General features: G+C 37.6%; 1 protein-coding gene and 1 pseudogene across 1 annotated transcript in view; both read left to right on the top strand.

Annotated features, from left to right (window-relative positions):
• Positions 1–24,697, top strand: part of IL15 (interleukin 15) — a 401,163-nt gene that overhangs the window by 131,080 nt on the left and 245,386 nt on the right. The gene's annotated exons all lie outside the window — the stretch shown is intronic.
• Positions 16,438–19,943, top strand: LOC110210782 (small ribosomal subunit protein eS1-like; annotated as a pseudogene).

The raw sequence follows: 24,697 nt of genomic DNA, 5'->3' as shown, positions 1-24,697 counted from the left end.
GGAATGCCTTAGGATACACTAGGTTCCCCTTTGGTTGAGGCCTTTAAGCAAAATCTGAATGAGTTGTCAGATATATCATGGCTCTTTATTCAAGTATGGGTCAGATTACAAGCTTGCCAGGGGTAGTGGAATTACAGATTTTGAGAGGAAGTGGCCTTAGTTGAAATCAAATTCTTTTATTTGGCATTTAAAAACCATCCAAATCTGGCCTTATCATACCTTTCTAGGCCTGTGGCATGGCCCTGCTCTTCCCATGTTCTATGTTCTGACCACACTGGCCTGGTACATGATGCCCTTTTGCCAATCTCGATTCTGCCATACAAGCTGACCCTGCATCTGGAATACAGATTCTCCCTTCCCTGTTTCTGAGACTCCTTTGCTTCTTTCCAGTCCCTCCTTAAGCGCCATCTTCTAAGAAGCTTATTCTTATCCAACCAATTGCTAGTGCCCTTCCCTGAATAATTAGTGTGAATTTATTCTTTATATGTTTTGTATTTGATTATCTCCATACCCAGTATTACCGCCTCTCCAATAGAGGGTAAGCTCCTTGAGGACAAAGATTTTTTCTTTTTTCTTTTTTTTGTCTTTTTTATAGTACCTTGTACATGGCAGGCCCTTAATATGCATGTATTGAATAGAATTGAATCTAGCTCAGTGTGTGTGTGTGTGTGTGTGTGTGTGTGCGCGTGTGTGTGTACATACATGACAGACATAGACACACAGACACACACAGATAAGGACAAAGTCAGAGAGACAGAGACAGATACAGAAAGACAGAGAGAGACAGCAGTCAGAAGGAAAGTGAGAGAAAGAAAGAGATGAACTATGAACTCTGAACTCTTTGATATAGCTCTGAAATTTGTTCTTTTATCTCTTTATAATCATTCTTGGTTAATCAGTGGCATGCTCTAAATGAACAAACCCACCTTAGTTTATCATTTGTAAGAAAATAGCCATCTTTTGTCTATTGTTGGGACAATTATAATTGTTCTACAATAATAGTACAGTTCTAGTGACATATCTCCCTAGTTATTAACCTAAATGTTCTCTGATTCTTTTTTTTGTGTTTTTTTTTGGGGGGGGCAATGGGGTTAAGTGACTTGTCCAGGGTCACACAGCTAGTAAGTGTTATGTGTCTGAGGTTGGATTTAAACTCAGGTCCTCCTGAATCCAGGGCCGGTGCTCTATCCACTGAGCCACGTAGCTGCCCCAGTTCTCTGATTCTGTAATTATATATACATATATATATATATATATGTATATATATACACACACATACATATATACACATGCACATACATATATATACATATGTATATCCTTGAAACAGATCCATTCCAAAATTCTAGTTTGTCATGTATATACACATATATACATACACATACATATATATATACATATACATGTACATAGACATACATACACATATGCATACATATACATATATATTATATATATAAAACTGTTGTCTTAGAACAGAACATACTTCATTCATTAGCTGCTGCTCTTAGAACATTGAAGCAGACTTATCACCCAGACAAATGAATTGTCAAGACATACCTAGCTCTGCAAATGCTGTTCCCAGGGGTACATGTACCTCAGATGAGTGAACTGTCAAAGGTCCTTTTAAACCATACTGCCCAACACCTTGGATATAGCAGACATTAATAAACGCTAATTGAATTGAATTACAGACCTAAGCAGAAATTTCTTCCCATGTCATTAATGGTTTATTTGCTATAGTAAAGAAAGAGTAGAGACAGAGACTAAGTCAAGTCTTAGCCCTGTGACTTACTAGATGGGAGCCCTTGGATAAATCACTTCACCTCTTGAATTGAATCGAATTGGCTCTGGTTCTGTCAGCTGTAACAGAATCCAGTGTAACAGAAGGGGATGATTTCTAATGTTCCTTATTAGTTCATGGTCCTACAATACTAATTATAGAGCATTTCCTAAAAGGGACAAGCTGGTTGAAATGGTTTCTTTCATTGTTATTGATTGGTAGTAAGAAGAAAAAGCAGCTGCAGAAATGGAAATTTCCTGCCTTTGTAAAGGGTCCTCATTTGCTATAGATTTCTATTGGCACTGATCAAAACCCGCCAGCCCTTTAGAAAGCCCACAGACCTGCAATACCTTTAAAGGAGAGAAGAGTCCAATGATGCCTGGCAGAAACTCTCTTCTGGCTCTGCAGCACACGTGTAATTTGTACAGCTTAGCCCTATAAATTGGGCTTCAAAACAGACTTTGTTTAGCTCTGACAGCCAAATTGATAAAAAACCCAGCAGGCCCTGAACAGAAGCCAGACTAAATGAGATGCAGATTTCAGGGGAAGATGATCTGTGCTCACCCTAAAATATCCCAAGTGGAAGAGTAGTAATAACCCTTTTGGTTTGCTCTCCAAATGCTTTATGCTGCCTAGTTTCTTGAGTTTAAAGGACATGTGATATACTGCAGAGCAATAGGCTAGGTAGTAATGGCAACAATAGCTAGCATTTATAGAGGACTTTAAGATTTGGAAAGCATTTTACATGTCATCACATCTGACCTTTTACAACAACCTATGAGGTAGGTGATATTATCTCCATTTTATAGAAAAGTAAACTGAGGCTCGGGAGGTGAAGTGATTTGTCAAGGGGGCTCACATAGCTAGTAGTTGTCTGGGCAGGGTTTGAATTCATTTCTTCCCAACTCTAACTCCAGTGCCCTAGTCACTGAATTACCTAGCTACTTCTAATACATTCTGATATCACCTGGGAAAGGCCAGGAGAAGGCAAAACAAGCTAAAGTCTGAGATTCCTGGATTGATGTTTTAGGAATCTCCAAGACTGGACCCAGTTCAAGAAAGCTCAGAATTTAGGACTTTGGAATTTGAGTTATACACATAAAATACTTTCTGATTGTAAAGCACTATATGAAGAGCAGCTATTATTGTGACTTCCATCATTTACTATGGAAAATAAAATCACAAATCCAGCCTGTCACTCTCTCCTATCTCGTGATTCATCAAATTAATCTTCTTTTGGCCAGAGTGAGGACAATGTCATCAACTCATTTCTTCCATTGATAGAAAATTTTTTAAAAGAGCAAGGCATAACTTTCCATGAGGTTTGCTTGCAGACGAGGAGAAGTTCAAATGGAAAACCTAGCTGTGTCTAGCAATATAGCCTATAAATAAATCATGGACATTAAGCCATATTGCTGAGGTGTTAAACTCCTGGCTGACAGCAGCAAATGAAGGCAAATGCAAATGCCCCTGAAACAAATTAAAATGTGATTGGGGAATGTTTAACAACAACAACAACAAAAAGAATATACTGCAACATAAATAATGTTAATTTGTGGTTTTCTAAGTCAATATGCATCTGGCGGAGATCCATTTTGATACCACTGACTGAAGACACCAAACTTATTCTTTTTGGCCCAGGAAGAAAAACTAGCATTCCTTGTGGCAAGGAAGAAAGAGTATTGGATTTTTAGTCACAAGGTTTGGGTTTGAATTCAAGTGTCATATGTAGCAAGAATGTGATATATTTCAGGGCTTCCACAAAGACGTCTACCCATTTTTCATTGGAACAAATACCTCACATTTAGAGACCCTCTTCAACAGGGGTATATGGAGGACCTCACTTATTACAGGTGTGACCTTGGAAAAAGTTCTTTAAACTCTCTGGGCCTCAGTTTGCTCATCTGTAAAATAAAAGGTTGGACTAGATAGCCTCAGTGGTCCCTTGCAGTTAAAAGGCTTATGATCTTATGCATTTCCTTTAACTAAGGATCCTTTCCAAAGGGCTGTCTTATTTCTTTCTTGGCACCTGGTGATGTTGTGGCAATGTGTCTAGATCCTACTCATCATATGGGTAATTTTCTTAGCCTCTTTTTTTTAAAATTTAAGACTCTGAAGACAAGACATGTTTGAGAAAACATTGTGATGATTATTAAGATAATTAAACTGAGTTATTTTCATATTCAGTCTCATGTACCATAGCCTTCTAAGACCAATTTATCATTCTTTGGCATCAATTACACAATAAAGAAGGAAGAAAGGCTGCTAGTCAATTAAGCAAACAAGCCCAGTGTGTGGTGTTTATGGCACCCTTTTCTGACTGACTGTGATTACAAACTTATAGTGCTGCTCACACCCAATCTCATCAGAGTAAATCTTAAAACTGCTGAAATCAGGCCAGAAGAGCAGGGCTGTATATTTTTGGTTTAAACCATTATTACAGAAGTATGGGACTAAATTTAGATCTTCAAAGGCATATAGTAATTGTTACCGTCATCTTCATTAGGATTATTATTCTCAACAAAGTACTGGGTGGGATTGTAGATTGGATAAAGGTTGAATGGCATGGTCAGTTCAGAATATAGCCGTGAATTGTAGTTATAAGTCATAGATTTAGAACTGAATGGTCCCTAGAGGTATATACAATTTGCTCCCTTCATTTCACAGATGAGATAAATAAGACTCAGAGTAACTAAGTGACTTGCCATGGGGTCATATAGATAATAAGTGTTTGAGGCAGATTTTGAACCCAGGTCTTCCTGATTCCAAGTCCACTGCTCTAACCATGGTACAATACTGCCTCTCAGTTGCTTTTCTTTTCTTTTTGCAATAAAAAAGAGAATATTTATTGTCTTTGTATAGCATTCTAGGTTTCATCTTTGGGTTACCAATCCAGGAAATGACCAGTGTATATTTCATATTTAGTGTGTAGATCGCATCCATTCATATGAAGACACATGTTTAACAACATATTGTAATTATTCAGATGTTCACTTGCAGGGCATTATGAAGGAGCATTCCCACATGTGACTTACAAAGACTGCCTATTGAGAAATTGCCTCTAATATGAAACTTCTTTTTATAATGTCTCACCTTCCATGTGAGGATATATATGGACACAACAATATACTTAGACCAGAAAGAACTAGAGAGGGATGCCATGAATTCCTTGGAAGATGGTCACAGAATTATGAACTGTTTTATATAATTAGGCTGAAATATTCAAATGGATCCATGATCTTCTTGATTTGAGAATTCCTTCAGATGATGTATAATACAAACCATTCATGCCTTCCCATCCTACATAGCTCTTATCCGTGTAATCCCCAAAGTTTGCCATAGTGGGTCTTCCCAACATGATTGAAGCCTTCCTGGCTTTCTTCCAATATCTTGAGGGCACTGAAAGAGTACAGTAGGCTCTCTCTCTCCACTTAGAGACCTTGTAAATCAGTCCTTCGATGCCCTCACAATGGTATTGCCTCAGCCATGGCTCTCCTGTCTCCTTATTTATTTCAATCCAGCTGCCTTTTTCACTCCTCCCCCCCCCACTATAGTGTCATTTCTACTTCTTTTGCAGCCACATCAGGGACTTTAATGTTATGATCCAAATAGTGATTCCACTATCATTAACTTGTTGTAATTAAAAAAAAACATTTCCACTTTTTCTTCTGTTTCTAGCCCCTTTGTGTTTTGAACGGTACTGGGATCACTTTCTTAGTTATATCCCTTTCCAAGCTTTCTTTAGAATGATTTTACCTTGCATTGCTTCTTTTTGCTTTATTAGACAACATTGCTCATAACTGCCCATTGTCCTTCAAGTGATATTACAGCTAAATTTATTTTCTAACCCAGGGCTACTTTTGGCAACTAACTCACCCTATTTGGGGACTCAGACATTTGTTGATGAAGATGCTTTCTGAGCTCTTCTGGACTTATTGGTTTAACTTCTCCATGAAACCATATTTGGTGTCAATATCATTTCTGTTGTCCATTTCTTCATTTTTGTTTTCAAACTCTTATTTAAATAATTCGAGGTTAAATTTTCTTAATTTTAGGCCATATTTTCTCATTACTATACTTTCTTCTTATTTATTTAAAAATTAGATCTTTGTCCTGTTGAGTTGAGCACAGAACACTATCTTAGGGATAACTCCTATATCTGTAATAAACCTTTTCCTATTGTTAAGATGTAGTCATTTTGTGATGTTATATTGTACTTGTTATGTCCAGCATCTAATAATTATTTTATTTTTGAAGAAAATGTTCATAATTTAGAAGAATAAGGCTTCTGTATGAATAAAAAAGTCTTTGACCTATCATTTCCTTTCTCTGGATTCATTCTTTCTTACCTATTTCTCCTGATCCTTACCTTTCCCAACTTTTACGTTGAAGTAATAAAGAATCAAGAAACAAGTAAACTGATTTGAATTAAAGTCTGTTTAAGTTATTCATAGAATTTCTCTAACACTTAGTCTTTAATAAATAATGTTGGTGGGTAAGCTGAAATTATTTTTATGGTAGCCTTTTGGAAATACTTAGAGATACTGCAATATATAATAACCATTCTGTAAAATGGGGATAATAATAGTACCTCCCTCCCAGGGTTGTCATAAAGATCAAATGAGATAATAATCATAAAGCACTTATTACAGTGTCTAGCACATAGTAAATGTTAGTTATTGTTATTATTATTTTATTTCCATGAAATAATATTTTTTGTAGCTTTTGAAACTACCATAAAACCCATTCTATCAGCTTCTTTCTTTGCTGTTCCAAGGAGTACCTGTAAGCCATTTTCCTTCCATTTAGCTGAAACTTCCTTCTTTTTTCTGGTTTCATTTACAGCATTTATAAATTTATAGCATTTATAGCAAGAATGTGATATAAGTGGTTAAATGAAACTGTGTTAGTGATCTAAAAGTATGCAATTCTTTGCGCCCTCTGCCAGTCTGCTATCATTATTGCAGAAATGAAGGGGGGGGTGTCTCATAGGACTGATGACCATTTTATTTTACTTTGTTTACTAGGCTTTCCACAGACAACAAGATAATATAATATCAAAAGCCGTTTCCCAATAAAAAAAATAGTTAAAAAAATAACACTTTTCTAAAGAATTGCATGCTATCAAGAAACTTAAAGATTACTCTAAACCAATAACAATGAGAGACATACAAGTTCAAACAACTCTTAGGTATCACCTTATGCTCAACAAATTGGCAAAATTAACAAAAGACAAAAATTTCAAATGTTCATGTGGTTATAGGAAGATAGAGGAACATGCGCTGTTGCTAGAGCTGCAAATTAACCAACCATGGTAGAAAACAATTCAGAATTACATGAGCAAATCACTAAACTGTTTATACCTTTTGAATGAGAGATCCCACAGCTGGGACTGTATCTCCAAGAAGGTAAAAAATAGAAAGAATCTGTAAATGCCAAATATTCATAGTAACACTTTTGGTGATAGCAAAAATGCAAAACAAAGTATTTGCCCATAGAATGGTGAATGGCTGACAAATTATGGCACTGGGATGTATAAGAATATTACATGCAGTAAGAAACAGTGAACATGAGAAATTCAGAGAAACATGGAATGACTTGCAAAAATTATTGCAAAGTGGAATTAAGTAAAACAAGGAAAACAGTATATGCAATGACTACAATAACATAAATGAAAACGCTAAAATGAAGCCACACTGTGCAATTTCAAAGACCAATCTTAGCCTCAGAAAAAAGATAAGTCAATATGCCTTTCTACTTTGATTGAAGAAGAGGGAAAAATGATGGGTATTAGATTTTGCCTGTACTGTCAAAGGCAGCCTCTGGTCTGGTATTTTTTGTTTATCTATTTTTCTTCATTGGAAGGCTTACTGAATGGAGTTGGAGTATGTGTGTGTGTGTGTGTGTGTGTGTGTGTGTGTGTGTGTGTGTGTGTGTGTGGTGGTGGGTGGAGGGTGTACCATATTAGGAAATGACTGCAATAATAATGTGATAAATGATTAATTAGACCCCTATTGTACTCCAATCAATATTAATCAGTTTGATATGATTCCATAGGGGAAGTGATTGTAAGTTCTGTATATTCAGTCCCAGAGCTGTCTACTGCAGATGTCATGTTCACTTGCTTAATCATAGGAAGCTAACTAGAGGTCCTCCACCCTTGTTTTTGCTTTGTTATGGTGACCAAGCCTAGCATGGCAGAGGTGACTCAATATCATGGAAAGTCTCCCAGCTATTTTTTTGTCCTTTCATCCCTTGTCATCCTCTATTGCCCAACATTGGGAGATGGTCATGAGCATTTGGCCAATAAGTGACCCTGTTTGCTGGCCAGTGACCAGCCTTTCTACCAGCCCATTGGCCCATGTATATGTTTTGACATTGGTTTATCAGCCCAACCCATGGGGACTGCTCTTCAGCTCACTAGGGCCTTCTGAAAGGTCAAGATAGGTCTGTCAAAGTCTGTTCATTGGCTCATTTGCCAACCAATGGGATTATGTATTTTATGTAGACCCTCCTGGAGGATAAAAGTCAAGATATAGGTCTATCAACCAATGAGACTATATATTTTACTTTTCCTCTTCTGTAATCATCTGGGTATCATGCATTATAAAACTAAGGCCTGAGGAGGGGGTATCTCAGATTGTGAGCAATATCTGAGGCCTACTTCATTAGAGGGGGCCGTAAACCCTTTAATAAAGTACTATTGGCTCAGAGCTCTGCCTCAGTTTCTTTTATTGCAGATGAACAATTTTGTACCTCACAGTAAAGAAAAAGTTAGTTTCATAAACCTGGGAAAAGAAAATGAAGGTAGGGGAAGAGGAGAAGAAGGAGGAGAAGAAGGTAAAAAAAAAGAGAGACAAAGAAGATGAAGAGGAATATCTCAGGATAATTTAGAACTGGAAGTCTAATATCACAGACAATAATCCTGAGACTCAGATAATTAAAGTGGCTAGGTCAGTGGTACCAATGCACTCTCACTCTAAAGTCAGATTCCCCCCCCCCATATTGCTTTCATAGTTGGCGTCTGTCCTTGCCTGCCTTCCAGGTTCCTGCCAATATGGGATAGATATTTGATTCCATGTCAGATTGCTTGGTCTGGGATGCATGAGTGTGTGTGTGTGTGTGTGTGTGTGTGTGTGTGTGTGTGTGTGTGTGTGTAAGCCCTGCCAGTGGGTAAGGTACTTGACTTTTTTTTTTTAATTACTCAATCTGCATGTTTGCTTTTCTTTCTCAGACAAGGCTGGCACACTTGTTGATGTTTTCTTCATGGATTTTTTTGCAATTTTTTTTGTATTTGCAGTGGTTATGTCAATAGATTATGGTGCTTTATTGGTCTTACCCAACAGCGGAATGTTTGCTTTCTCTGCCAGGATTTCTTGGCCTGCTATTATGGCCCTGTTCCAGTACCTCTTGTTAGTGGTTATTTTCTAAAACATTTTAGCTATGCCCTTACAGTACTATGCAAATTCTACATGCTGGTCTAGATTTAGAGATGAAACAATGTATTACCATCTCAGCAGAGGCAAGTCATGCAATGGATAGAGCTTTCCACTGAGAATAAGGCATATATGAACAAAACCAGTCGCAGACATACTTCCTAGCAGTGTGATTCTGGTCAAGCAAGCCATTTAACCACTTGTCTGCCTCAGTTTCCTCCTCTGTAAAGTGAGGATAATAATAACATATCTCTCCCAGGGTTGTTGTGAGGATGAGTTATTTTTTGTAAAATATTATGCAAACCTTGTAACATTATAGAAATGCTAGTTTTATCATCATCATCATTACTATTATTATTACCAACATCATTGTTTCTGGTGACCTGATCCTAATTAGGCAAAGTGGTACATTCTCATTCCTATCATCTGAGAAAAGAAGGCTTCACATATTCAAAACTGCTACCCTAGGTAGCATGCCTATTATCAAACAAATTTTCTTTATTATTTACTTGAAAATATTTTGGTAGCAGTGACTTTTTATTCTTCCATTTCATCCAGCAACATACCAGACTTTCTCCATTCATTAGACCACTTATCTACACAATGTTGGCTAGCTAGATTCTGGTAACCATTGTAAAACTCTTTCTTTGCTTCTATGCGAGTTACTGAGTGGCAATATAGTATATAAAGGAAAGGACAGGCCTTGGTCTCATAATCTGGATTCAAATTTTGCCTCTGACACAAGCTGGTTAAATTACCCTGGTCTAGTCACTTAACCCCTCAATGCCTTAGGCAACTTTCTAAAGCCATGGGCAACTCTGAAGCTATAAACTACAGAGTTGCTGATCTGCATTGGAAGGGAAAGTTTTCATACCAGGTCTTCTCTGTGATTATGAAATCACAAGTCCACACAATGTCCTTACCCCATATTACCCACCTTCTCCCCACCACAACAAGAGAAAGTAAAAGTCATTGTTTAGTCATTTGACGATTCTTTGGCAGATTCAACAGTTACCCTCCTAAATTTACAGTTATCCCTTCCACGTTGCTGGGGTTAGGGGCATGGTACTCTGTGACCTGGAAAATCCACATAAAAGTTTTTGACTCTCCCTTTGTGCCAGAGAAGAAGTCTGAATCATTATGTTATTAAAAGGTAAAGTGTATTGATCTTATATAATACTATATATATATTTTACACATTTCTGAGTTCCTAAACTTTTTCTGTGTCCTCTGTTGGCTTTTATGTGTTATCTACAGCTTCCATGGAACTCCCCCCAAATTTCCATTTACTTTCCTATGCTAACCTTGACATATTGAAACATATTGAGATGGGGAAAGTTGTGATGTAGAAGGGATAATAGGTTTCTTTTGTTAACTGCCCAATTTGTACAAATTATGATTAGATTGGTTGTAGGAATAATCCTTTAGTTTGGCAGTCAGGTAAGAACAGAAATTGATTATTGTTGTTAGTTTGTTTCCATAAGCCTTAACACAGGAGAAGAATCCTTTTAACTACAAGGTTTGAATATTTCTTTTCCCTTTTTTTAAAGTCTTTTGTTTTTACACTAGTAATTTTTTGATATACCTCTTCTTCTATCTTCCCATTCAAAGAGCTTTCCTTTATAAGCAAGGATTATAGATTTGCAGATTGAAGGGACTTCAGTCAAATTTAATCCTCCTAATCTTATTTATTAATTTATTATTATTATTATTATTATTATTATTATTAGCTTTTTGGTGAGGCAATCAGGGTTAAGTGACTTGTCCAGGGTCACACAGCTATTAAGTATCAAGTATCTGAGGTCAGATTTGAACTCAGGTCCTCCTGACTCCAAGGCTGGATCTCTATCCACTGTACCACCTTGCTGCCCCAATCCTCCTCATTTTAAAAAGGATAAAACTGAGGCCTAATGAGATTAAATGACTTGCCCAAGGTCACTCACATGGTAAATAGTAAAGATGATATTTCAACCTAGATCCTTTGACTTTAAATTCATTCTCCTTTTCACTGGACCATACTGCCTCTTAAAAGAAACCAATATGTACTTTTTTTTAAAGACACGAACACATCACTTGAAATATTTTTTGGTTCTCATAGATATAGAGAGATCACAGATTTGGAATTAGAAGAGATTTCAGAGACCATCAAGTCCAGCAATTATTTACAATTGAAAAAAGTGAGACCCAGGGAAGTGAGGGTCATGTGGGGAGAACAGGGCAAAGTTTAGATTTGAACTTTTGTCCTCTACCTCCAAATCCAGGGTGTTTTTCCCACTGGGACATGTTGCCTCTGCCATGCTGGCTCCATAGAAAAAGGAAGATAGGGATAAAAATGCCTTCCTCTACTTAGCAGAGAGGTGGGGAACAGAATGTTGTATGTATTGTCAGATGGGGTTAGCTATGCTGGTTGTTTTGGTTAGCAGTTTTCCTCTCTTACATGGGAAGGTTCAATTCAAAAAAGGGGCAAAGTTTATCCAAAAATGACTGTGATGTAAAAGTGAGAGGTGTTGAGAAAACTTAACTTTAAAGCAACTGTTCTCCCTGCCCATCATGGCACATCAATGGGATTGATGTAATTTTAATCTCCTCTCCAAGGCCATCTATTTATTGGGTACGATTTGATGGTAGGCACCTACATTGATGAAATTTCAGATTTTTGAAGAATTGAAATATAATCCCCCTTAACTTTAGGAAACCGAGATATTTATAGCTTTCTCCTCTCACTATGACTTCAATAATTTTATCTTTATTGAGAGATGTAGCAAATTTTCCTTCTGCTATTTGAACTGACTTTTACTTGTTCACACTAAACTCTAAAATACAGCTTCAGGAGAATTCTCAGCATGAAAAGCTGTATTTTAGAGTTGGCAGAAAACTTTCAAGTATCCGCACAGAAAAAAGATGGCTGAGGACATGATACTTAATCCTCATGTAGTTTGGTTTAAAAGCATGACTAGTAGCTCAGATTTCAGCTCTGAATTATCAAAGAGTCTGAGAAATACAAAATGGAATAGGATTAGAGATGATAAGGGACACTCCCTCACTATCATAATCATGGTGTTTAGTAGCACATGAATGGGAATTTCAAGTTGAATTGAAAATATGGTTTTCAGTGTTTCATCTGTAGGAGAGCTGGGTGGTTAGGGCAACATAATTTCATGAAAGATGGCAGAACTACTGCAATTACTTCCTTAGCAGGGAATGAAATAAGGCTTTGTGACCAGAAAGTTAACTAGGGCAGAGTGACTAGGGCTTTGCCTTAGGTACTGAGATTTAGAGGGGTACTTTTGAGGCAGCTAGGTGGTGCAGTGGATAGAGCACCAGCTCTGAAGTCAGGAGGACCTGAGTTCAAATCTGGCCTCAGACCAAACACTTGACACTAGCTATACGACACTGGGCAAAGTCACTTAACCCCAATTGCCTAAAAAACAAAGACATAGAGGGGTACTTTTCCTCTCTTGGTAAATCCTCCAGACTGCCTTCTCCTCACAAGCCTATGTCATCCCTATGTCTTACCTTCACTTCATGCCAGCCCTATACTCCCTCATCCTCCATTACATCTACAGTGTGACCGACCCTCTTGCCTTGCCCAGGTTCTTGGCTGTCATTCACAATGACATCAAATCCCTCTGTAGGGCTCAGTGGCCCACAACAATATCTACTGCATATTCTTCCTCTCTCCGGATTTGAGAGAGATAACCACCAGTGTGTCTTCCATCTGTCCCCTCTTTACTGCCCCTCCTTTTCTCAGGGGCTAAAGGGTCAGGAGGCTTTGGTCAAACTGTATGAGTGCAGGCTAGGCTCCTGAAAGATTATTATCTCTCCCCAAGCACAATTGCCCCCTACCACAAGCAGCTGGCCCAAAAGTTGTATATAGAGCCATGAACATGGAAGTTGCTGTATCTATGTCAGATGTGAAATCTCCATCCCTTGGCCTGGACTGATATCACTCTGCTTACCCTTCTGTCAGCAGCCTCCTCAACAGTCTGTCTCTCTGCAGTTTCCTTATCCCAAGCCCTATGCTTACCCTAAGAGCCAAAATGATGTCTTTATTCATGAAACATGATGTGCCACCTGTTCAGTTATGTATGGCCAATGAGCTCTCTTTGCTGAAGGAAAGGAAGGAGGACAGAAGAGATGAATAGGCTTGAACCAAATCATACATTGTCTGGATGAAGATGGCGGCATTAGCTGCTTAGCATTACTTTAGAATGAAAATATAAGTCAGAGAATTTTTGCTTTAGTTTGAAAGTGGTTGGATTTGTGAATAAATGTAACAGAACCTGTGGGTTGCTATAATTAGGTTGAATGAATGCATGCATGAATGAAAAAGAATCAATTGACTGGAGGGGTTATAGGAAAATAGGGTCATGAATGTGTGGTTAGTGGAGCTGTGGATCAGTACAACTGTTCTGGAAAGTGATTTGGAATTATGAAAATGAAATGACTGAAATGTCTATATCCTTTGACCCAAAGATTCTAGTACTAGGCTTATTTCCCAAAGAGGTCATTGATAAAAAGAAAGTCCTCATACATACCAAAACATTGACAGCAGGACTTTTTGTGATAGTAAAGAACTGGGAACAAAGATGCCTAATAGTTAAATACCTATTACAAAATATCCAAACAAATTGTTGTACACAAATATAGTAAAATGTTACTGTGCTGTAAGAAATGATGGATGTGATGAATACAAAGTAGTATGGAAAGCTCTACATGATTAGAGGTGGAGTGAAGTAAGAAGAGCCAAGAAAACAATATATAAAACTACGATTGATTAAGAGAAAATAAATACACACAAAACAATTGCAAGTAAATGTAGCAAAACTACAGAGAATAGGCATGGCTCCAGAGAAGAGATATGAGAAGACATCCCTACCTTGTCCTTTGCAGAGGTGGGAGATCCATAGTTGTGATATATTACGTATGTTTTCAGACTTTTTAATCTATTGATCAGTTTTTGCTTTTCTTTTTTCTTTTTTTCTTTAAAAATATTATTTATCTTTATATCCCACATGTTATATGAGATGACTCTATGGGGAGGGAGAGAAAGAAAATCCTTGGAGGAATTTTGTTGATATAAAAATATATATCAAGGAAAGTTTTTTTAAAATAAAAATAATGGATTAAGTACCTATTATGTGCAAAGCACTATTTTGGGAACTAGAGTAATAGAGGCAAAAGTGGGACAGTTCTTGTCCTCAAGGGCTTAAATTTTAATAAATGGAAACAGTGGTGGCCAAGGAAGGGAATTTTTATCTGGAGAGTCATAGGGCAATGAATGGAACCATATGGCAGCTGATCGTCATGCCTTTTCCAGAAACAACAGCAGTAAGTATTAGTATGATGACTTTTCCTAAAGTAAGAAGTGAAAAGGAGAGATTGAAGATGTATGTGTGAAAGGTGCAAGGTGGATGATAAGATATCCCTGGATGTCCAATGTGGGTGGATGTGAAGCATGATCTGCGGCTAGGTAGATATAGTCAGTTAGATGAGTTTGAACACTCTCCAGTCAACTTCAACCCTAGAATGCAGTTACTAAGCTGAGTAAACTAATTCATCCAGGGAGGAGAGCAATGGTTTCTGGTTCAGAGATGCTAAGGGAGTTGTATCAGGAGGGAAGATGGCAAGATGTTGTAAGATGTCTGGGATGGAACTTAAGAGATGTGTTTTGGGTGCATACTAAGAAGGTAGGTGGAGACACTGCATGGTCAGAGAGGGCCAGACTTTTGTTTGGAGAGTACAACCCAGCCTAACTTGTGGGGCACTGTAGGACTCAAATGAGAAAACATGTGAAAATGCTTTGTAACTTTAAGAGCAAATCATTAGAACCTAAGTTCCTAGTGAACAGGGACTGAGCTGATTTTTTTTTTCCAAATCCTTGGCATTTAACAGTGTCTGGGACATAGTAAGTAGTAAGAAATACTACTTGATTGATTAATAAATTTCATTGTTGTTGTATGAAAGTGAAACACAAAACACAACAGGCTCTGAAGATCTAAGTTGAGGACAAAGAAGCAATCAGGAAGGAAAAAATGGAGTAAAGGATGTCATCAAAGAAATGTATAAGTGAAAAAGAAGATGGGGAGAACTAGGTGAGAGCAATCTAATCTAATGCATGGATGGTTTGTCTGCTTCATTAGTATCCTCACATCAAGAGAAAGCAAGAAAGGTTCCAAGTACATTGAATGGATTTCTTGTGGCTGACATAAGAGGAAATGGACAAACATCACACAGCATAGCCAGGCTTATGTGGATATCAGCCTTCATCATTTCAGGGGATATCCCTGTTGATGAGTCACAGAGCTATTTGAGCATTTCTCTGTGTTGTACTCCTATGAACAAGACAAAGGAATATTCAAGTCACTGCTGTACTGTGAATTGTAAAGGCTTATGTAGAGGAATGAGATATCTAATCACTGTACTGACCTTCCCAAACTCGAACTCTTTGCCCACAACTTGAGTTATAATAAAGTATAAGAATGATTTTATTATTAGTAAGAAATCATTAAATTAGCTCCAGGGGAAAAGAGTCAGTGTTAGATATCGACCAAAAGATAATTCAACTTGTGTGAAATGTTTGGATGGGCAGACTCACTGCAGCTAATAAATGACAAGCTTGAGAGGAAAGATTTTGTTTTCCTTTCATTTTGTGTTAGTATGGCCAGCAGTTAGCTCAGCACTTGATGTGTAGCTGGTGCTTAGTAAATGCTTGTTGGACTGGATTGTTGGGTTAGACCATATGGATCAGGCTAGACCTAAACAAAACCAACTTTAGTGGAAAGATTTGAATACAATTATCCTTCCACATCATGGGGGGTTGGAAGCACAGTGCCACCACCTTCTGGAAAATCCATGTAAAATTTTTTGGCCCTTCCTACCAGAGAAAAAGTCTGAAATTTTTCTTTTTCCTTTACGGGGTGTTTACAATACCTTATTGTAAAATTTGGTTTAAGTGTTTGGTCACAGGCTCTGTGTTGTCTGCTGGCCTTTATGTTTCATCTGTGGCTTCTGCAAAACTCCCCCAAAATTCCCATTTAATTTCTTATGCCAACCCGTGATATATTGAAACCATGATGGGGAAAGTTGTGATGTGGAAGGGATGATAACTACATGATCTGTTGTCTAGGCCCTTTCAACTTTCACTAGCCATGCCTGCGTAGATTTGGATTAAGTTTAATTTCAGCCTGGACAAGGCAAAAAAATTTGAATCTAGGCTCCTTCCTTCACTCTCAACTAGTATTGATTCATGAGTTTAACAATTACACACAGGATCATGGTGACGGGCAAGAATAAGCACCTCACCAAAGGTGGCAGAAAAGGAGTCAAGAAGTGGTTGATCCATTTTCAAAGAAGGATTGGTATGATGTAAAAGCATCAGCTATGTTCAACATTTGCAATATTGGCAAGACACTAGTTACAAGAACTCAGGAAATTGAAATTGCCTCTGATGGATTCAAGGGTCAAGTATGTGAAGTGAGCCTTGCTGATCTGCAGAATGATGATATTGCTTTTTGTAAGTTCAAGTTAATTACTGAAGATGGTCAGGGCAAAAATTGGGAGAATTCTGGGAAGATGGAGGAGGTCAGAAAATTCCAAGCTCTCCAGATTCTCCTCTACAAAAGTGATAAAACAGTGCCTTAGGGCAAACATAGAGTGTTAAAAATAAATAAGAGAAGGGGTGGAACAGGGATCCTCCTGGACTAGTTTAGGTTCCTGTGAAAAGTAAACAAGCAACAAGCCCTGGGGTTAGGTGGGTTGGGAGGCTGCCTGAGGCCCCAGCCATAAGAACTTTTACCCCCAGGACATTGAAAGGAGATGGGTGTCTGAGCTGGGGAAGATTGAGTGAACCTCTGCTGACAAGGAATGCCGACTCCACTGTGCTGAAGAGACACAGCCTGGCCTGAAGGGAGAAGTATCCAGCATACTCCCAGTGAGTGCATGAGCAGTGGGGTGGATGCTGCAGGCTGTGACAGTTACAGGCAGCTGAAATTCTTGGTTTGGGTTCAGGATCAGAAAGGAGAACTGAAGGATCTGAGGCCCAATGTACCATCCTCCCTACCCCAGGACTAGAGGTGATTACAAAAACTAAGCTATTACAAAAAAAAAAATGCTTAGGCAAAGGAGAAAGAATCCAACCATAGAGAGTTACTATGGGAAGAGAGAAGACTGGGGCGGGCTCATCTTCAGAGAAGGATAGTGAAACAAAGAAACCCTTTTCAAAGAATAATGTAAAATAGTCACTTGCCCAAAAGAATTCATAGAAGTTAAAAAAAATACTTTAAAAATCAAATGAGAGAGATTGAAGAAAAACTTTAAGAAAAAAAAATACAAGAAAAACAAGAAGATTATAAAAATAAAGTCAACCAAAAGGAGATCCAGAATCTTAAGGAAGAAAATGACTCCTTGAAAATCAGAATTGGGCAAGGGGGAGCCAGAGAAGTTATAAGAGATCAAGAAATAATAAAACAAAACATAAAGAATGAAAAAATAGAAAAGAATGTGAAATATTTCAAAAGAAAAAGAATTGATCTGGATAACAAATCAAGAAGAGAAAACATAAGAATAATCAGACTACCTGAAAGCTATGATAAAAAAAAGAATATTGATACAATTATACAAGAAATAATTAAAGAAAATTGTTCTGAAGCATTAGAACAAAAGGAGAAAGTAGAAATAGCAAAAAAAAAAACCCCACCAGTCACCACCTGAAAGAGATCCTATGAGGAAAACCCATAAGAATATTATAGTTAAATTCCAAAACTCCCAGCTCAAGGATAAAATATTATGAGCAATAAAAAAAATACAATTTACATATTGTGACATCACAATTAGGAATCACAGGAGACCTAGCAACAGCAACACTGAAAGGCTGCAAATCTTGGAACACTATATATTAAAAAGCAAAAGAACTGAGGTTCTAGCTGAAAATATACCCAGCAAAGCTAAGCATAATTCTGAATGAAAAAAAAAAAAGGATATTTAATGAATTGTCAGACTGTCAGGGCTTTGTTAAAAAAAAACAACTGAACTTAATGTAAGATTTGACATATAAGAACCAAGAGAAAAATAAGGTATGTAACAAAGACCAATTATAAGGGACTCAATAAGGATAGACTGTTTATCTTTTATGTATGTACAATGTAAAACATACATCTAAGATTGCTATTAGTAATTGGGTAGTTCATAAGAAAGATTGAGCTAGACCTGAGCATGATATAACTTCAAAAAATAAAACCATTCAAGAACAGCTAAAAAGAGTAATTATCATATGCAAATGAAGTGTGAGAGGAAGAATCAATGCATGGGAATTAGATGGGGGAGGAGGGCCAGTAGCTTTGAAAACCTACTTTTATTGGGGATGGGTTGAAGAGGGAACAATACGTATACATCTAGAAGAGTATAAAAGTCTTCTAAATTTGGAAAGAAATAAAATGCTAAGAGGATAGGGAGGGGAGAGAGGATAAGGGAGTGATTTTAGAGGGAAGGGTGAGGGAATGGGTTAAAGGGTGAATATAGAAGGGTGTTTAAATCAATGGGAATGGGCAAGGTAGCAGGAAGAAATAAAGTAGAGTAGAGATACACACTAACATAAAAACAAAGATCAGGAGTAGAATCTCTTAGGGAAAGTACATGTTTATATATGTATGTATGTGTATATATGTATACATATATGTATATGTATAAAGCAATATTTATATATAAATATATCCACACTTAATTGTAGCCTAGGTGGGGAAGGAGGAGGAAGGGAGAAAAAAGAACAAAATAAAAAAGTGTATAGTAGAGAACCAAAGAAAACCCACAAGGAAGCAAAGAAAAGATAGACAGCTTCAACATAGCATGTAGTATTTAATATATAGGCTTTTTTGAAATTGAAATTTATTGTTATATGTTTTGAATCCTCTTTTATGTTCTGCTATGCATGACATATTTTTTCTTTCTTATTTCATGCTGAAGTTTTAACATTTAAGTTTCTGATGCCTTTCTTTTCTAATTATGTATTTAAGTTTTAGTATTCAAGTCTAAAACTAAAAAAAAAATTAAAAAATTGTTTGACTAATTTCCATGGAATGGACTTTACCTAGGGCAAGATGTGCTCCATGGTCAGAAAGTGGTAGATCATGATTGAAGTCCATGTTAATATCAAAATTACTGATGGCTACTTGCTCTACCTCTTTTGTGTTGGTTTTACAAACCAGATCTATAAGACCTCATATGTTCAGCCCCAACAAGTCCATCAAATTCATAAGAAAATAATGGAAATTATGACCTGAGAGGGGCAAATGACTTGAAAGAAGTTGTCAATAAACTCATTCCAGGCAGCATTGGAAAAGACATAGGAAAGACTTGCCAGTCCATTTACCCTCTCCACAATGTATTTGTTTAAAAAGTCAAGATGCTCAAGAAGCCCAAATTTGAATTGGGAAAGGTAATGCAACTGCGTGGTGAAAGTGGTGGCTCTGGAAAACCTTCAGGAGAAGAAACAGGCCCAAAAGTAGAAAGGGCTGATGGCTGTGAACCACCAGTTCAAGAATCTGTCTAAAATAAGAACTTTAAAATGTTGAAAAATTAAAAAAAAAGATTATCATTGTGATGGGTTTTTTTTTAAGGTTTATAAATCAAAGTGGCAGTAATATCTGCTGCTTGGAAAGCTTTCTCATAAATGTTATATGTAAATGGCTTGATATTACCCAATGAAATTGCATAATTGCTCTGTAAATAAACTTGTTATAAAAGAAAAAAAAATTCCCAATTACACACATCTCATGTCTGCTTATGGAAAAGAAATGTATCTGTGTATTCCCTTTAAAATTAGACAGCTCCTGGGCTCCTAGGACTGCAGAGAGCTTTAATTTGGACCATTTATTTCTTAATAAAAGAGAATTTGTTTCTTCTCCATACATAGAATCTTTAACCAGGTGTAAGGATGTGCTCTCTCTAGATGTGAATAAGCTCAGCAGGTTATTACAGAGACTATAATAGCAGGCCAAGGGAATGCTAGTGTTTCCATTACTAGGGAAGTAGAAAAATCTCTATTACATCATCCAGTACATCTTTCTGCCAATGTGGGATAATGTTTTCAACTTCCCTTTTAGGGTTTTATGTGACTTGGCTTGTTAAACATCAAGGCCAAGCATTTTCTGTGAAAGCTGGTCTAACAGTCCAGGTGGGGGTGGCATGGGGATTGGATCCATTAGCATGCACACCATTATCTGTCAAGAATTGCTACCGTACCTGCCAAATGAAACTGACATTAAGTAAATCTTGTAAGGAGTGAAAGATTGGATTTAGGGAAAATAAAAAAGTTTCCTCCAGCAGGATGCCTATCAGAGTCCCCATGGGCTGTCATTCTGGGTTGGAAATTGATGATTCCTTGTACTTTAGGAAATGTGCTCTTTGGAATTGCTATCATGGCATTTTCAGTGATAACAATAGCAAGAATGGGGAGAACCTGAGCAATCCAAGATAAGACCCTGGAGAGGAGATGAAACAAGTATAGTAGCTGCTGTTAATAAAGCAACCCAGGTAGTAGGTGCATAAATGTACATGTCTACCCAGTGGATCAGACTCACAGGCCATACACCATTTGGCTCCACATTGAACATGGATAGTATGGGTATGTGATGAGGAGAATAATGATAACTGATATTGATATGGTGCCTAAAACTTTGCAAAATGCTTTATATGCATTATAGTATCATATTTATCCCAGGGAGGTAAGGAACAGTGATATTAAAATTCAAATTATGCAGATAAGAAAACTGACATTCAGAGTGGTTAAGTGGTTTTCCAATGGTCACACAATCCAAGTTTTCTTTTCTCTCTCTCTCTTTTGGTTAGGCAATGGGGTTAAGTGACTTGCCCAGGGTCACACAGCTAGTGAGTGTTTTGTGTCTGAAGCTGGGTGTGAACTCAGGTCCTCCTGACTCCAGGGCCCGTGCTCTATCCACTGGGCCACCTCGCTGCCCCCAATCAAAGTTTTCTGAACCTCACTTAGGGTATCCTATCCATTATGCTTCTCATCTCTGGGTATGTGACTGCTGCCTGAGAGTAATTTCCAATAGTTCAGGGCAAATTAGAAAGACTAGATAGATAGATAGATAGATAGATAGATACATACATACATACATACATACATACATACATACATACATACGTACATACATATATACATACATACATACATACCATAGATAGATATAGATAGATACATACCATAGATAGATAAATAGATATAGATACATATCTATAGTTTTCCAACTATAACATATGTTAGAATAAAAGGCAACATGGCTTTTTTGGAAAGAGCACTGGATTGAAAGTAAGAGGACCTGTATTCCAATCCCAACTTGTAACCTTAAGTGAGTCACTTAACCACTTTGAGTGGTTTTCCCCTTCTGTAAAATGAAAGAATTGGATTGGTGGGCTTATCTCTAAGGTGCTTTATAGCTCTAAATGTATGATCCTATGATGAAGCCCAAAGAAAAGGAAAGAGGCAGAGAGAGAGAGAGAGAGAGAGAGAGAGAGAGAGAGAGAGAGAGAGAGAGAGAAACAGATACAGACATGGAGACAGAGTCAGAGAAACAGAGATAGAAAGAGAGACAGAGACAGAGGGAAAGAGAAATGGAGACAGAGACAGGTAAAGATAGAGAGACAGATTGAGATAAAGCAACAGAGACAGAGAGACAGAAATATGGAGACAGATACAGAGAAAGAGAGAGTGGGGGTGAAGAAGAGAGAGAGAGAGAGAGAGAGAGAGAGAGAGAGAGAGAGAGAGACAGAGAGACAGAGAAAGAGAGTGATTGCTATCTTAAAAGAGGAAAGACTTCAATACATAGAGGTGGTGGGTGGGGCAGTCCACCTGTCTTTTAGGTTCACTTTGGCTAGATCATAGAATTGATGAGTGGGAGAACCATGAAATATATCTGGGAGCAGCGTGGAGGCGCAGTGGATAGAGCACCGGCCCTGGATTCAGGAGGACCTGAGTTCAAATCCAGCCTCAGGCACATAACATTTACTAGCTGTGGGACCCTAGGCAAGTCACTTAACCCCAATGCCTAACCCTCCCCAAAAAAGAAAGAAAGAAAGAAAGAAAGAAAGAAAGAAAAAAGAAAGAAAGAAAGAAAGAAAAAAGAAAGAAAGAAAGAAAGAAAGAAAGAAAGAAAGAAAGAAAGAAAAAGAGAAAGAAAGAAAGAAAGAAAGAAAGAAAGAAAGAAAGAAGAAATGAATCTGGAAGGTAGTTGAATGTTAGGTTCAGGAATTTGAAGTAATAGAAATACACTGAAATTTTTTGAGTAGGAGTCATCAGAGGTCACTAGAAAGATTGCTGAGATTACTTTGGCAGAAGCACAAAGGCTAGATTGAAGAGGGTGGGAGACTAGAGATAGTGAAAGCAGTTGGGATTACTACAGTAACCTGGATAAGAGATAATGAAGGGGAAGAAAAGGAAATAAGCATTTATGTAGCACCTACTATGTCCAGACATGATGCTAAGTGCTTTACAGTTATCTCATTTGATCCTCAAGACAACCCTGGAAAGTAAGTACTATTTTTATCTCCATTTTATAGTTGAAGAAACTGATGCAAACAGTGCATTCACACAGTAAGTACCTGAGTCTGGATTTGAACTTAAGTCTTCCTGATTCCAGACCTCCAGGGTTCTATCTACTGGGCTACCTGCTGTCTCTGGGCAGAAACCAGCAATGGCAGTGAGAGTAGAAAGGAAGAAATACGGATGAGAGATACTGTGCAAATAGAATCTACAACTATTAGCAACTGATAGGACATGGATGTGACAAAGACAGCAGAGTCAAAGAAGGTTCAGGGGGTCCTGTTTGTCACTGGGTGACAACAATCTGACTTTACGGCAATCTCAGAGCAGCATAATAAAGATGGTCTATATGAGGACGTCATGACTCCTATTTTGACAGCCTAGTTTTGTGTCGGTTTCTGTTGCTCAATAACATTTGGAATTCATTTTTTCTTTCCATGACAGTTCTTATCAAAAGCAAGTTTCTCTGAGTTTTGCTTACTAGTATCAAGGTTGTATAAAAGACTCCCACATATACAGCAGTGATTAATAATATCCACTGGAAGGCTTTTGGAAATATGGATATTCTATAAACAAAGATTTGTAAGATCATAGAATCACAGAAGAATAGCCCTTGGAGGGAGGTTAGAGATAATCCAGCACGCTAGCCTCATTTTAGATAAACCTCCAGACATTGAATCACAAAGTAAGATAGAGGTAGTTCCAGGGCTAGAACTCAGATATCCAGACTCCTCGTCCAATTTTCTTTCCTTGCTGCCACAGAAGGGAAAAAATAGTAGGCCAAGAATGACTAAAATAGAGTAATAATTTAGACCAAAGACCAAGGTCCATTTCTTGGTGTGCTATCTGTTGCCTCAAAAGGATGATCACTCTTCGAAACTCAGTTTCCTTATCTGGAAAGTGGGAAATAAGACCTGTACCATCCATCTCATTGGGGTGTTGTGAAATCAAGAGGTGAGATGATTTATGTGAAAGTAATTGGTTATATTTTTAATGGGGGTCTGGTACATGTGTAATGCCCATTAGTTTGTTCAGATGGCATCTTAAGGACTCTAAAGAGCAGCTCCTGGTAGAATAATGATGACGTGGAAGGAAATTGACTTGGAGAGACTGAAGCATGCATGCACATTTGGCTCCTGGTTCTGTTTGGCCTACCCTGTGGTTTTCAGGAGCCTTTTTCTATTGGCTGAGTAGCTGGAATTGTTGGCACCTTCAAAAAGAGCTGCCTCATTGTCTTCATCCTCACTCTGATGGTGTGACCATATCTGCAGAGAGACTATACTTTAAGGGGAAGGGCCTCCATATCTTCTCCTTCTTAAACTCTCTGGTTCCTATGAAACAGTCTTGTGGGCTTTTTCATTTATTCTTTTTCCAATTTAGGTGCAAGGAGTGGTGTCTCTGACCATAGGAATTTCAAAAATTGGGACAACAAAGCACAGGAATTTTGGGGTCAGAAAATAGTATAGATTTTATAGCCAACATAGCACTGATCCCTGAGGAGTAAGGAGAAAATGATTAAGAAGGAACTTTTAGAACCCTGTCCCAGTAGAAGGACTTGTCTGACATTTGCAGTCTTTGGATATGAACTTGGCAGACCAATGGACTTTCTTTTTCACATAAGAGGAATATTGCTACATATTTCTTTGTTTTCTTCATATATGTATCCATGTTGTTATCTTTTCTTTTTTTTCATTCAATATTTTTTTTAAATCACTTATTCTGTGAAGAAACACTGTGCTAGGTTCTGGGACACAGGTAAATAAAACATCTCTGTCCTCAAAGAGCTTATATTTAGAAATTTATAAAGCGAAACAGAGGATTTTAAACTTGATGCTGGAGTAATAGGGAACTGCTGGAATTTATTGAGTAAGGGAGTGACATGGTCAGATGTGGCCTTTGGGAAGGTCCCATTGGCAGTTGTGT

This window comes from Phascolarctos cinereus, unplaced genomic scaffold (assembly GCF_003287225.1).
Source record: "Phascolarctos cinereus isolate Bilbo 61053 unplaced genomic scaffold, phaCin_HiC Scaffold_9;HRSCAF=440, whole genome shotgun sequence".
Lineage (NCBI taxonomy): Eukaryota > Metazoa > Chordata > Mammalia > Diprotodontia > Phascolarctidae > Phascolarctos > Phascolarctos cinereus.
Note: the sequence above shows the minus strand (reverse complement) of the source record. Positions and strands in the feature narration are given on the sequence as shown.